The following is a 14355-nucleotide window of genomic DNA, read 5'->3' as shown; positions in this document are numbered from 1 at the left end:
TAGTTTTAGATGAATGAATTAATGACATGCCTATTCTTGGGACTACTACTGTTTTGTATGGTACTTTAGGTAGGAGTTTTCATTTACACAATGGCATCACTTCTTCCCTATCGCCAGGCTCCCATGCTTTCAGTAGTCTTCCCTAACTCTGCTTCTCCAGGGGCTCCTTCCTTCTCAAATATGTTCAGGGCTTCCTACCCTTAAATACCCTCATCTCCTTACAAATAGCTTATAACTGGGGTGGGGCGGGGGACACCTGGCTGGCTCAGTCGGTGGAGCGTGTGACTCTTGATGTCAGGGCTTGAGTTCAAGCCCAGTGATGGGTGTGGAGATTACTTAAAAATAAAATCTTTAAAAACAAACAGCTTATAACTTAAAGAGGAAAAAGGATAGCTTGATAGTGGAGAAACCCGTCAGACACTAACTTAAACAAGTGATCAGAATTACCATCACCAGTAATATGTCCAATGGACAGCATGTGGCTCCTGATAAGAAAACATCCTTCACATGGTATTCCTGCCCCAATAGCACTACTCTATCCAATCCTAAGTATCAGAGCAACCCAATATTACATGACATTCTACAAAATAATGGTCAGAAAACACCAATATTATGAAAGACAAAGAAGGCAGAACTGTTCTATATTAATGAGACACAGTGACTCAGTGTAATGTGTAAGATCTTGAATTTGCTCCTAGACCAGGAAAACTTGCTATAAAAACATGATGATGAAAATTGACAATACTCGACTAAGGGCCATGGGTTAGGTAATAGTACATCAAATAATTTCCCTGGTTTTGAAATTACACTGTCTTTTGTAAGAAAATGTCCAATTCTTTAAGATTTTTATTTATTTGAGAGAGAATGAGAGCCAGAGAGATCACAGAGGGAGAGGGAGAAGCAGACCTGCCGCTGAGCAGGGAGCCTGACATGGGGCTCGATCCCAGGCCCCGGGGATCATGACCTGAGCTGAAGGCAGAAGCTTAACAACTGAGCCACCCAGGCGCCCCGAAAGGGTCCAATTCTCAGCAAGTACATACATTAAGTATTTAGGGGTAAAAAAGATGGTATCATTAACAGACTGTCCAATTGTTCACAACAAAACTGATAGACGCATGTGTGTGTATAGCTTTGTGATCTATATGTATCCATATACACACAGAGGGGACTGATATGCAAATGAAGCAAAATAATTTTGGAAGTTTGAAATTACATCTATATAAGAAGTGATCCTCCCCAAATCTCCCAGAATTGGAGTTCTGGGCTGTGGAATGAGTACACTTCTTTACCTTCTCCCCATCAAGACTCCATTAAAATGATAATAAAGGAATTAAAAAGGTACGAAAGCACAACACTGAATAAACAGAATGGGGGTTATTGAGGGACAAGAGAGGACAACAAATATCTGGCGGGCGGTTAAGAGCAGACTGATGACAGCAGATGGGAATAACCTGCAGCCAAGGGTATGTGAGAGGCAGCCGACAGGACTGCCAAGTGCACGGAATGTCTTGGGTTCAGAGTCTCTAGGTTCTGGAGAGGACAGGAGGGAGAAGCCGAATGGATAACCATCAAATACCTACCATCTACTCCCAAACTCCAACTCGAAACACTGCTTGTGACCACGTGGTTAATTGTCCAGCAAGGAACAGCAACAAAATGGAGGATTTTCCTCTAAGAAAGGAGAACAATTCGGAGCTAGTGGCAGCTTCCTGCCCATTCACATGGCCAGACAGTAAATAAGTCCTGTGCCCAGTGAGCCCTGTACCGTCACCAACAATCAAGATCACCAGACAGCTGAGTAAGCCTGCAACTTACAAGAAATAGAAATAACTCCAGCAAAACAAAAACCACACACACACAAACCCAAAAAACAAAGCAAAAACAATAACACAACAACCAACAACAAAGAAAATTCAGGGATAAAAAGCAAGCTTACAAAAACAAATCACATTATTTCTTTAGGAGAAATAGGAAAAGAAATTGTATTCTTTAAGCTAGAACATGATGCTGTAACATCATGGAATAACTGGAATACCAAATAAACTTTTGAAATTAAAAAATACAATTACTAACATGGTAACCATCTACAGAAAAGTTGAAGTTGAAGAAATTTCCCAAATGTGCAGCTCAAAACAAGGACAGGGAAAATAGGAAAAAAACGAAGACCTATAGAGACTCAATTCAGGAGGTTCAATCCCCAAATACTGAGTTCCCGAGAGAAAACAGAGATACAGAGGGAGAAACCACAGAAGAAACAAGAGAACATTCCTAGGATTTCAGGAAAATACAAGGTTTACTCAGTGATATTGAAGATCAGTAGCGAAAGACTTGCACTGTCACAGTGAACTTCCTGAATAATGGCGAGACCCAATGGTGCCTGGCTGCCTCAGTAAGAGGTGCGTGCAACTCTTGATCTCGGCATTTTGAGTTCAAAACCCATGCTGGGTGTAGAGCTTACCTAAAAATAATAATGGGATGACCCAAAAAGCTTCCAGGAAGAATAAACACATCACTCAAAGAGAAATAATGATCAGCCTGGTTTGAGAATTCTCAACATTAATACCACATGTGTTTTCATCCTCAATTTTTTTTTAAAGATTTTATTTATTTATTTGACAGAGACACAGCAAGAGAGGGAACACAAGCAGGGGGAGTGGGAGAGGGAGAAGCAGGCTTCCCGCAGAGCAGGGAGCCCAACGCAGGGCTCCATCCCAGGACCCTGGGATCATGACCTGAGCCGAAGGCAGACGCTTAACGACTGAACCATCCAGGCGCCCCCATCCTCAATTTTGAGTCAAGGTGATTTTCAAACTAAAATTATATAGTCTCAAAACAGAATAAAGACATTTTTAGTCAAAGCCAGGACTCAGCAGTTTACCTTTTCCATATGCTTTCAGAGAAATTTCTGGAGAATATGTTCTGGCAAAATGAGGGGGTAAGCGAGAGGAGGAACAGTAAGTAGGAAACCAATGGTGCGTCTTAGCAAAGCCATGAAAGAAGCCCCTGGAAAACAGCTGTGCAGGGGCCATCAGCTTAGACCACCACAGGTGAACAGAAGGCTCCAGAAGGGAAGTGTTCTAATTTCTTAGAAACCCCAGGAGGTAACACATCAATATCCACTTTGGTTCTACAGTTAACAAAGTCTGAGCAATATGAACGCTACTGGTTGTTACCTTTTAGAATCAACCTGGAGACCAAATCAGGGGCGCACTGTGGTTAAGGAAAAGAGTATAAATGCTATCAATGTGGTCAGTGTGAAAGGACACAGGACCTCAGCCTGGAGGCGGGAGTAGTGACAAAAAGAGGGCATTAGCATTGATGTCCCAATCTTATCAAGTGGAGAGACAAAGGACACTGGCCATAGTTGATAAGCTAAGAAGCAGAGCTCTAAGCCTATCACTAAAGTCTCAAAGGCAACTAGGAAGGTAACTACAGTCGTTAATAGGACTATATTGGGAGGAAAGGGGAGAAGGGGTGTGGGTGTGAATGAGTTAAATCCTCATCTGTGGAAGCAGAAAGTCACTAGTTATTATCGAAAGTTGGTAAGTTAAGAATTTATATAAACCTATGATTTACCAACATGACACTGGGCAGAGAGTTAGTGTTTACCTCGGGGTAGAAGACGGTTGCTTTTCAGTAGTAGTCCTTCTGTATCATCTGAACTATGTGCATCCGTGACTTCAATTTTTTAACTGTACTTTTTTGATTTCCCCAAAAAAATTCCTCCTCTCTCTCCCCTGTTCCTTTCACAGGGACACTTATAACTTTATACTAGCTTTCTACTCTTTCTCAACTACGCATTCCTCTGCCATAGACCAGACTCGGCGCCAAACTGCCTGCTGAAAATGTTTTTTGTTTTTCGGGGTTTTTTGGGGGGGTTTTTTTGGAAGAGAGAGTACATGTGAGCAGGGGCGAGGCAGAGGGAGAGAGAGAACCCTAAGCAGGCTCCATGCCTGGCACTGAGCCCAACTTGGGGCTTGATCCCAGGACCTCAGCCAAAATCAAGAGCTGGGCACTTAACGAACTCAGCCACCCAGGCGCCCCTAAAATTGATTTTTTTTTAAAAAGATTTTATTTATTTATTTGACACAGAGAGAGACAGCGAGAGCAGGAACACGAGCAGGGGGAGTGGGAGAGAGAGAGAAGCAGGCTTCCCGCTGAGCAGGGAGCCCGATGCGGGGCTCGATCCCAGGACCCTGGGATCATGACCTGAGCCGAAGGCAGACGCTTAACGACTGAGCCACCCAGGCGCCCCTGAAATTGATTTTTTTTTTAAAGATTTTATTTATTTATTTGACAGAGAGAGAGAGAGAGCGAGAGCGAGAGCAGGAACACAAGTAGGGGAAGTGGGACAGGGAGAAGCAGGCTTCCCGCTGAGCAGGGAGTCTGCTTCTCCCTCTCCCGCTCCCCCCTCTTGTGCTCTTTCTCTCTCTCACTCTCTCTCTCAAATAAATAAATAAAATCTTAAAAAAAAAAAAAAAAGAATGATGTGGTCTCAAGCCTTATATCTCACTTGACCTTGTGATGTTAACTACTTCTTGTCCTCTCTTGGGCTGGCCTCTAATATCTCAGGACCTTCCTGGTTTCTTTCTACTATTGATGACTTTCTAAGTCTCCTTAGATGCCTCCTCCCCCGCCCACCCTATTCATGCTGTTGACACAGTGTTTCACCACTGGCCCTGTTTTCTTTTTTGCTCCATATCCTCCCCTTGGAGAAAACCACTCACTCCTCTCAATCGTCATTTGGACACTGATGACTCTTTTCTCCCTTTACCTCTATTCTTGAACTTTCTCTTAAATGCCAGGACTGTTTTCAACTTCCTATTAAAACTGCTTCATCTAAACATTCCATTAACATATCAAATTCAACACATTCAAAGACAAAAGATACCAAAACTTATGGGCCTAGAGGGAAATTTTTTTTAAGATTATATTTATTTCTTTGAGGGGAGCTTGAGTGGCTCTGTCAGTTAAGCGGTCACTCTTGATCGCAGGGTCATGAGAATGAGCCCTGCATTGGGCTCCCCGCTCAGCACAGTGGCTGCTGGTCCCTCTCTCTCTGTTCCTCCCCCTGTGCATGCATGCGTTCTCTCTCACTCTTGCTTGCACAAATGACTAAAAAATATTTTATTTGAGAGAGAGAGAGAGGGAGAGAGAGAAAGCGCACAAGGCAGGGAGGGGCAGAGGGAGAGGGACAAGCAGACTCCCGGCTAGATATGGAGCCTGATGCAGGGTTCAATCCCAGGACCCTGAGATCATGACCTAAGCTGAAGTCTGACGCTTACCTAACTGAGCCACCCAGGTGCCCCAATAGGGAAATTTATAGCTGTAAACACCTATATTAAAAAAAAAAAAGTTGTCAAATCAATAACCTAATCTTCCACCTAAAGACCATGGAAAAAGAAAAGCAAACTCAACCTAAAGCAAACAGAGGGAAGGAAATAATTAAGATTGGAATAGAATTAAATGAAAGAGAATAGAACAATAAAGAAAAACCACTGAAATGTTGATTATTTGAAAAGATCAGCAAAACTGATAAACCTTTACTACACTGACCAAAATAAAAAGAGAGAAAGAGAGGCACGCATGGGTGGTTCCCTCAGTTAAGCATCCACTCTCGATTTCAGCTCAGGTCATGATCTAATGGTCCCGGGATTCAGCCCCTGCTGAGCTCACGCTCAGCAGGGAGTCTGCTTGAGATTCTCTCTCTCCACTCCCTCTGCTCCTCCCACTCTCTCTTTCAAATAAATAAATAAGTACTTTTTCAAAAGAGAGGGGAAGAGGGGCGCCTGGGTGGCTCAGTCATTGAGCGTCTGCCTTTGGCTCGGGTCATGATCCCAGGGTCCTGGGATCGAGCCCCACATCAGGCTCCCTGCTCAGTGGGGAGTCTGCTTCTCCCTCTCCCACTCCCCCTGCTTGTGTTCCCTCTCTATGTCTCTGTCAAATAAATAAATAAAATCTTAAAAAAATAAATGAAAAAAAGAGAAGGAAAGAGAATTCAAATTATTCAGTCAGGACTGAAAGAGGAGCCATCACCACTGAAATTACAGAAATAAAAATGGTTATAAAGGATTATTATCAGGGTGCCTGGGTGGCTCTGTCAGTTAAGTGTCTGCCTTCTGCTCAGGTCATGATCCCAGGGTCCCGGGATTGAGCCCTGTATCAGGCTCCCTGCTCAGCAGGGAATCTGCTGCTTCTTCTCCCTCTGCCCCTCCCCCCCATTTGTGAGTGCACATGCGTGCACTCTCTCAATATAGAAATAAAATCTTTTTTAAAAAAAGGAATATTATTCAACAACTGTAAGCCAACAAATTAGATAACTTAGATGAAACAAATTCCAAGAGAAACAATAAACTACTGAAACTGACTCAAAAAGAAATAGAAAAGCTTAATAGAGGTGTAAGGAAAAAATTAGATTAATAATTAAAAACATCCTGCAAAGAAAATCCCAGGCCCAGATGGCTTCACTGGAGAATTCTACTCAATATGTAAAGAATTATTACCAATCCTTCGCAACCTTTTCTAAAAACAGAATAGAAAAGAACACTTTCAACTCATTCCATGAAACTGGTATTACCTAGATATCAAAACTAGACAAAAACATCTCAAGAAAACTACAGGTCAATATCCTTTACAAATATTGATACCAAAACCCTCAACAAAACACTAGCAAATTGAATCTAGCAATATATAAAAATGATTATACACTACAACCAAGTGGGATTTATCCCAGGAATGTAAGATTGATTTAACATCTGAAAATCAATATAATACATCACATTAATAGAACCAATGACAAAAACCACATGATCATGTCTATTGATGCAGAAAAAGCAGCTCACAAAAATCCAACACACCTTTGTGGTTAAAACATTCAACAAAATAGGAATATAAGGAAACTTCCTCAACATGATAAAGGACATTTGTGAAAAACCCACAGCTAACATTATACTTAGTGTTGAAAGGCTGGATGCTTTCCACCTAAGACCAGGAACAAGACAAGGATTCTCACTCACCACTTCTACTCAACATTGTACTTGAGGTTCTACCCATGGTACTAAGGCAAGAAAAAGAAATAAAAGGCATCTCTATTACAAAGGAAAAAGTAAAACTATCTGTATTTGTAGATGACATGATCTTGTATATAGAAAATCCTAAGGAATCCAAGAAAAAAGCTATTACAAGTAGTAAGTTCAGCAAGGTTGCAAGGTGGAAGATCGATATGGAAAATCAATTGCATTCTATATACTAGCAATGTACCACATGAAAAATCAAAATAAAAAAAATTCCATCTCTGACAGCATCAAAAATAAAACTCTTAGGACTAAAAAAGAAGTGAAAGACTTGTACATTGAAAACTAAAAGGCATGGTTGAAAGAAATCATAAATCTAAGTAAATGCAAAGACATGCCATTGGGTATGGATTGGAAGACTTAACATTGTTAAAACGACAATACTCCCCAAAATGACCTACAGATTCCATGCAATGCCTATCAGAATCACAGCTGATTTCTTTGTAGAAATTGACAAGCTGATCCTAAAATTCTTATGGAAAGGCAAGTTACCAGAAGCCAACACAATCTTGAAAAGAAAACAACGTTGGAGGACAACACTTCCCAATTTTGAAACTTCCTATGAAGCTATAGCATGGTACTGCCATAAAGATAGACATGTAGATCCATGGAATACAAGTGAGAGTCAAGAAATAAACTCTTACATTTACGGCCAACTGATTTTCAACAATGAAACGAGACGACTGAATGGCGGAGAAATGGTCTTTTCAATAAGTTGGTGTTAGGACAATTGGATATTTATCTGCCAAGGAATAAACTTCAACCCCCTCCTTATGACATATACAAAAACTAACTCAAAATGGATCTAAGACCTAAATGTAAGAACTGCAACTTTCTTCTTAGAAGAAAACACAGGAGTAAACCTTCTACCTTTGGAGTAGACCACTGTTTCCAGATAGGACACCAAAAGCACAAGCATCAAAGGAAAAATAGATCAACTGGATACCTCAAAATCATTAACTTGATGGTACTGCTTAGAGCACAAAGGAGACTCTAGAGAAAGACGGCAACGAAAGAGGTTCTTGAATTTCTCTACTCCCACAGAAGCCCTGAGTACACAGCTCACACAGACCAAATCCCTCCGAAATTCAGAAACTAGTTGAGTGGTTCCTACATAGTTGGCAACTGAGGAAATGCCAACGTGGAAATAAGTAATCGGGAAAGGCTGAGACATGCTCTCACCATAAATCCTACTCCAGCACAACGTCATGCAATTGGGAGGGAATCCCCAACTTGCAGCTTCTCCCTAAAGAGGGAGGGGTTTGGACCACACATCCAATGCTCCAACTTTTAAAGCTGCTGCTTGAAGGATGGACCCCCAATGAGGGATTGATATCCACAACATACAAGGAACTCCCACAACTCAATAGCAAAAAAAAAAAAAAAAGAAGAAGAAGAACCCAATTAAAAAATGGGCCAAGGACCTGGACATTTTCCCAAAGAGCTAAAAATGGCCAACAAGTCTAGGAAAAGGTGCTCAACGTCACTCATCATCAGGGAAACGCAAATCAAAACCACACAGACAATTCCCGGCGTCAGGGATGCCCTGGAAGCTGCGTTTTCACAAACTCCTGGAGCGTGTGCCGTGCTGACGCGTCTGGAAACCGCTGAGTTAAAGCTGGTGGAGCTACGCAGACTGGGACCCGGGGTAAGTATTGAGTGGTCTACACAGACGACCAGTACGTGGAGCTGGAAAAGGAGCGGCCCCTAGAGCCACGGCGTCACCGTCTGGCAGAAGTCGGAGCTGGCCGCCAATCTGGGGCTCAGCGAAGTGCAGCCGAAGATCAGGCTCCAAAACCCGGGGCCAAAGGAGCGCGGCGTGAACCAGCAGCAGCACCAACAACAGCAGCAACCCCCCACAGCCACTACCGCCAGCCCACGGAGTCACCCCCAGCGCAGCTCTGCCAGCCTCTCGGGAGCCACCGCCCCGAGGCCCCTAAGCACTTCTCTGCCACAGCGCCCCACCCACCCTTATGGGCTGGGGGCCTGGGGACTCAGAAGCTGGGAACAGGGCTCCTGTGAGGCCTAGGAGGCCTGAGTCCTAGCCTTGCCAATGACCTTCTGGGTAACCTTGGACAAGTCATCCACCCAGTCCTCGCCTCCCCGTAGCGCATCTGTGCAGTGAGCCAGTTGGACAAGGATCTTCTCAGCTCCTGTGTTCTAGGCCTTGGGGAGGTAAGGAAGCCCCGTGTGGGAGGTCTCAATCCGCAGAGGGCTAGGTGAGGGGCCGTGATAGGCCCGCAGGCCCCACTTCCTCCTCCAAAGGTTCAGGGGTGGGAGACCACGGTAGGGACAGGACTGACCATGAAGAAAAGAGAGCTGAGAGAAGTTGGAATGCTTGCAGCCCCTGACCTGAGAGGGAGCAACGTGGTCCGTTCCCACCTGCCTCTTCGTGCAGCCTCACCTCCCCCTGCCCTCATTGCCAATTGCCCTAGCACCCTCTCCAAGCTAGACAGAAAGAACAAAGCCAGATTGGGCCAGAGCAATAGGTTCGGAGGACTGCCCCCTCAGGGTTGCAGAGTTATATCCCCCCACTAGCATACTCAGTGGGGCCTCCCCATGGGGGGAGCCTGGAGAGAGCTAGAAGGGCAAAGTCCCCCTGCCCAGGCCCAGGGAGTATAAACCCAGAGGACTTTCTCTGGACCCAGCAGAGCTCACAGCTGGCCAGGGTTTTACATAGGGTGGAAGCTCTCGGATGCAGCTTACAAAGTGAACGGCCCTGTGATCCAGCATCCCCACATATAGGTGTCGATGAGGAAGAAATGAAATCACAACACTTGTATTCTCATCAGACACCTATGAGGCAGGGCGCCTGGCTGACTCAGTCGGTGGAGCGCACAACTCTTCACCTTGGGGTTGTCAGCTCGAGCCCCACGCTGGTGTAGAGTTTACTTAAAATCTTTTTGAAAACGCACGAAGCTTCCGATTTCTCCACATACCCACCAACATTTATTACCTGACTTTCAAAATACACTTGTTACTCGTGGGTGGAAACAATCCAGAAAAGATCCCTAGTCCATTCCATGTTGTCTACTGTGGGGCTGGTACCAGGCTATCTCATTAACCCCATTATCTATAAAAAGGGGCTAACAAAGGTACCTATATCATAGGCTTCTATGATGATGTACTTTCCTTAGGGCATTGCCCGGCCATAATAAATGCTCAAAAACCATGAGCTATTATCACTACTCTTATCTATGACAAAGAGTTTTGCCTTTCCATTGCATTTCTTACCGTAAATCTACTAACTTTTGAGTCATGTACAGGTTGCCCATATCATGTCCAGTTTGTGATGGTGGTTAGCAGGGATACTCGTCCACTGCTCCAGATGTAGCTTTACATTTGGGGAAACAGTCCATTAAAACAGGACACCTGGCCTCTCTCTGCTCCTCTGCTGAGGGCAGTGACTGATCTGTTGGTAAAAGTGGGAGAAGGGACTGTCCCTCTTGACCCAATGTTTCCTCTCGGTCTTCAGGCACTTCCTGCCTACGGAGGGCATACGGTCCACTTGGCTTCTCCCTGCCCTCACCGCACCTCCCAGAGGGGCCTGAAGTCATTCAGTTCAGCCAGGGCCTCGGAGTGGGGGTATAATTCTCATTCCATCAACTCAGTAGCATAAAGCTCATAATCTAAGCCATTTCCTCCAAGCCAGGCCTAACCAGTCATTACAATGATACTTTATTCTCCTCTGCCTTACTCCTGGGTCTGTCACTTAATCAGTTTTAAACTTGAGTGGAAGTTGGAAGGGAAGGAGGTTATGATCAATCCCTCTCAAACTAACACACATCTCTTTTTGTCATACTCGACTATAAATTTTTAAATTCTATCACCTACAGCATCTTTAAGGCTTACCAAATTATAAAAGAATAAACATGTGAGAAACACACATAAAAGTGGAAAAATGCACTAACATGTTAGAGGCAGATCGTATCTGTTAACTATTGCTTGTGTAACTAGTCCCAAACTGACTGTCTTAAAAGAACAATCTACAGGGGCACCTAGCTGGCTCAGTGGGTAGAACATGCAACTCTTGATCTCAGGGTCATGAGTTCGAGCTCCACAATGGATGTAGAGACGACTTCAAAATCTTTTTTTAAAAAGAAAAAAAACAATCTACATTTAGCTCAGTATTCTATGGGTCAGCAGTTTGGGCTGGGCTCAAGAGGGAAATTTTTTTTTCTTTAAAGAGTTTATTTATTTATTTGACAGAGAGAGACACAGCGGGAGAGGGAACACGAGCAGGGGAGTGGAGAGGGAGCAGGCTTCCTGCTGAGCAGGAAACCCAGGGCGGGGCTCCGGGCTCGATCCCAGGACCCTGGGATCATGACCTGAGCCGAAGGCAGATGCTGAATGAATGAGCCACCCAGGCGCCCCAAGAGGGAACTTCTGAGGCAGTCTTGGCTGGGTTCACTCAAGGTGGCCGCCGGGTTGGCTGGGGGCTCCTCGGTCTTGGGGTCCTCAGCTAGGACAACTTCTCTCTACTCTCTTTTGTCTCCTCCAACAGGCTAGTCCTGGCTAGATCACATGGTGGTGAAAGGGTTCCAAGAGCCAGAAAAAAAACAAAAGCTGTAGGACCTCGTTCATTCTATGCCCAGAATTTTGTGTATCCTTATACTACATTCTAGTTCTCCAAGCAGGTCATCTGGTCAGCCCAGACACAAGGGGGAAGGAAGTAGACTTCACTGCTGGGTGGGCAGAGTTACAGAGTATTGTGGACATTTTTGCAATCTACCACAGCTGTACAGCAGAATAAAAACAAATCTGTAGCAATATGGAGCTTTACTTGTGTAACAGCATCACCTGAATTTAGCAGACAAAACAGGTCTTCATTTAGTATTGTTCAAGTATATAAGCCCCAGGGCACCTGGTTGGCTCCATTGTTAGCGCATGTGACTCTTGATCTCACGGTTGTGAGTTCAAGCCCCATGTTGGGGGTAGACATTACTTAAAAAATAAAATCTTTATGAAAAATTAAAGTATATACACCAGTAACAAAAAGTTACCATTATATTGTGAGAACTATGTGGAGGTAATCAAAGTTTAAATTACAAGAAAAAAGTCATATGCTAAATTTTGAAGAAGAAACCCTCTATGTAAATCCACAGACCAATAGGTGTAACACTCAATACCAAGGTCAACAAAATTTTTAGTCCATCATGCAACTTTGGGTTAGTGAGACATTCTATTTTTTTAAGATTTTATTTGTCAGAGACAGAGAGAGAATGGGGAATGGGGGGGTGGAGTAGAGGGAGAAGCAGGCTCCCCGCTGAGCAAGGAGCCTGATGCGGGGCTCAATCCCAGGACCCTGGGATCATAACCTGAGCTGAAGGCAGATGCTTAACTGACTGAGCCACCCAGGCATCCCAAAAGTGAGACATTCTACAACAATACAAATGATGTGGGAGATGAAGGCCCAAAATCATACCTTGGCAGACCGTAAATACAAAATTGGAATATTAAAAATATTTAACAATTTTTTATAATTATAAAAAGGACTCATTTCGGAAAGACTGGCTAGGATATTTTTGTCACCAAAAAGTCATTCTCTACTAAAAAAAATTTTTGCCTAAAAATTCTGTTCTTTAGAAAGAACAAGCATTATTTAACCTGTTATTCCTACGTACATCATCAACTTGTTACCTTCCTTTTTCCTCAGTTTTAGTCTCTATTTCATAAACTTCTTATAATTGTGTAATTATTCTGTGATAGCATTTTGTCATTAACTCAATTGTTATCAATATCTTTTTTTTAAGATTTTGTTTATCTGAGAGAGACAGAGAGCATGAGAGAGCACGAAGAAGGGGGAAGGACAGAGGGAGAGGGAGAAGCAGGCTCCCTCCTTGAGCAACACGCCTGACTTGGGGCTTTATCCCAGGACCCTGAGATCATGACCTGAGCCGAAGGCAGACGCTTAACTGACTGAGCCACCCAGGCACCCCTGTTATCAGTATCTTAACAGTATTTTATATTCTAGTTTCCCGACATTCCCATCTGTGCCTTTAATGGCCTAGATTATCAGATTTTTATTAATTTCCCTCCAACTCTCAGATTTATCCCTAGTTTTCTAAAATCCTCTCTGGTACATTAGATGCAGAAAAATCCATCTTCCCCAAATATTTGTTCTCAAATGTTTCACTGTTATACAAAGGTAGTTTATCTCATTATGAAAAAAAGAAAATAAAGAAAATACCTAAAGGGGGCACCTGGGTGGTTCAGTTGGTTGGGCATCCAACTCTTGGTTTCAATTCAGGTCATCATCTCAGGGTCATGAGGTCGAGCCCCATGTAGGACTCCATACTTAGTGGGGAGTCTGTTTGGGGTTCTCGCTCTCCCTCTGCCCCTCTCCCCACTCGTGCACTCCTTTCTCAAATAAATAAAATCTATTTTTTTTAAATCTAATGAAAAACAATTTTTCTGAATTGAAGGTAACTTAATAAATTTTGATTAGCATATAGCTTCTAAGTGCTTCTGGTACAATCTAAGACTACATATTTCTTTTTGACATCACAGCAACTTTGTTTCAGCTCAACTGCAAGTATTGTTTGGCTTAATTAGAACTCTGATGAACCATTTGGTTTTGATCAAGCATCAAATGATACTGTTCAACGTTTTCCAACTTTTAAAAAATCATTTTATATTTTGTATTTGATCACTTATCTGGGGAGAAAAAAAAAAAAAAAAAAGAAACCACCCAACCCTCAACCTCTATTAAAGCATATCTCAGTTGAGTGCATGTCCTTTTTGAGATCATCCATGTAAATGTGGGTATCAATGTCTCCCTAGGAGAATGACAACCATGTAGACTAGTTTCAGTAAAAGCCAATTAAGGTCAGTAAGTTCAAGGCTGAGATCTTTGATTAGCTGCACATGTACTTTAGTCACAGATTTTTAAAGATTTGAGAGAGAGAGAGAGAACACAAGCAGTGGGGACAGGCAGAGGGAGAGGGAGAAGCAGGCTCCCCATTGAGCAGGGAGCCCGACACGGGGCTCGATCCCAGGACTCTGGGATCATGACCTGAGCCGAAGGCAGACATTTAACCATCTGAGCCATCCAGGTGCCCTTTAGTCACAGATCTAGAAGGTACCCTAGGGGCGCCTGGGTGGCTCAGTCGGTTAAGCATCTGCCTTCAGCCCAGGTCATCATCCCAGGGTCCTGGGATTGAGCCCCGTGCTGGGCTTTCTGTTCAGCCGGGAGCCTGCTTCTCCCTCTCCCTTTGCTGCTCCCCCCTGCTTGTTCGCACTCTCTCTCTCTGTCAAATAAATAAATAAAATATTAAAAAAA

The sequence above is a fragment of the Mirounga leonina genome, unplaced genomic scaffold (genome assembly GCF_011800145.1).
Source record: "Mirounga leonina isolate KUSES-001 unplaced genomic scaffold, KU_Mleo_1.0 Mir_101595, whole genome shotgun sequence".
Taxonomy (NCBI): Eukaryota; Metazoa; Chordata; class Mammalia; order Carnivora; family Phocidae; genus Mirounga; species Mirounga leonina.
Note: the sequence above shows the minus strand (reverse complement) of the source record.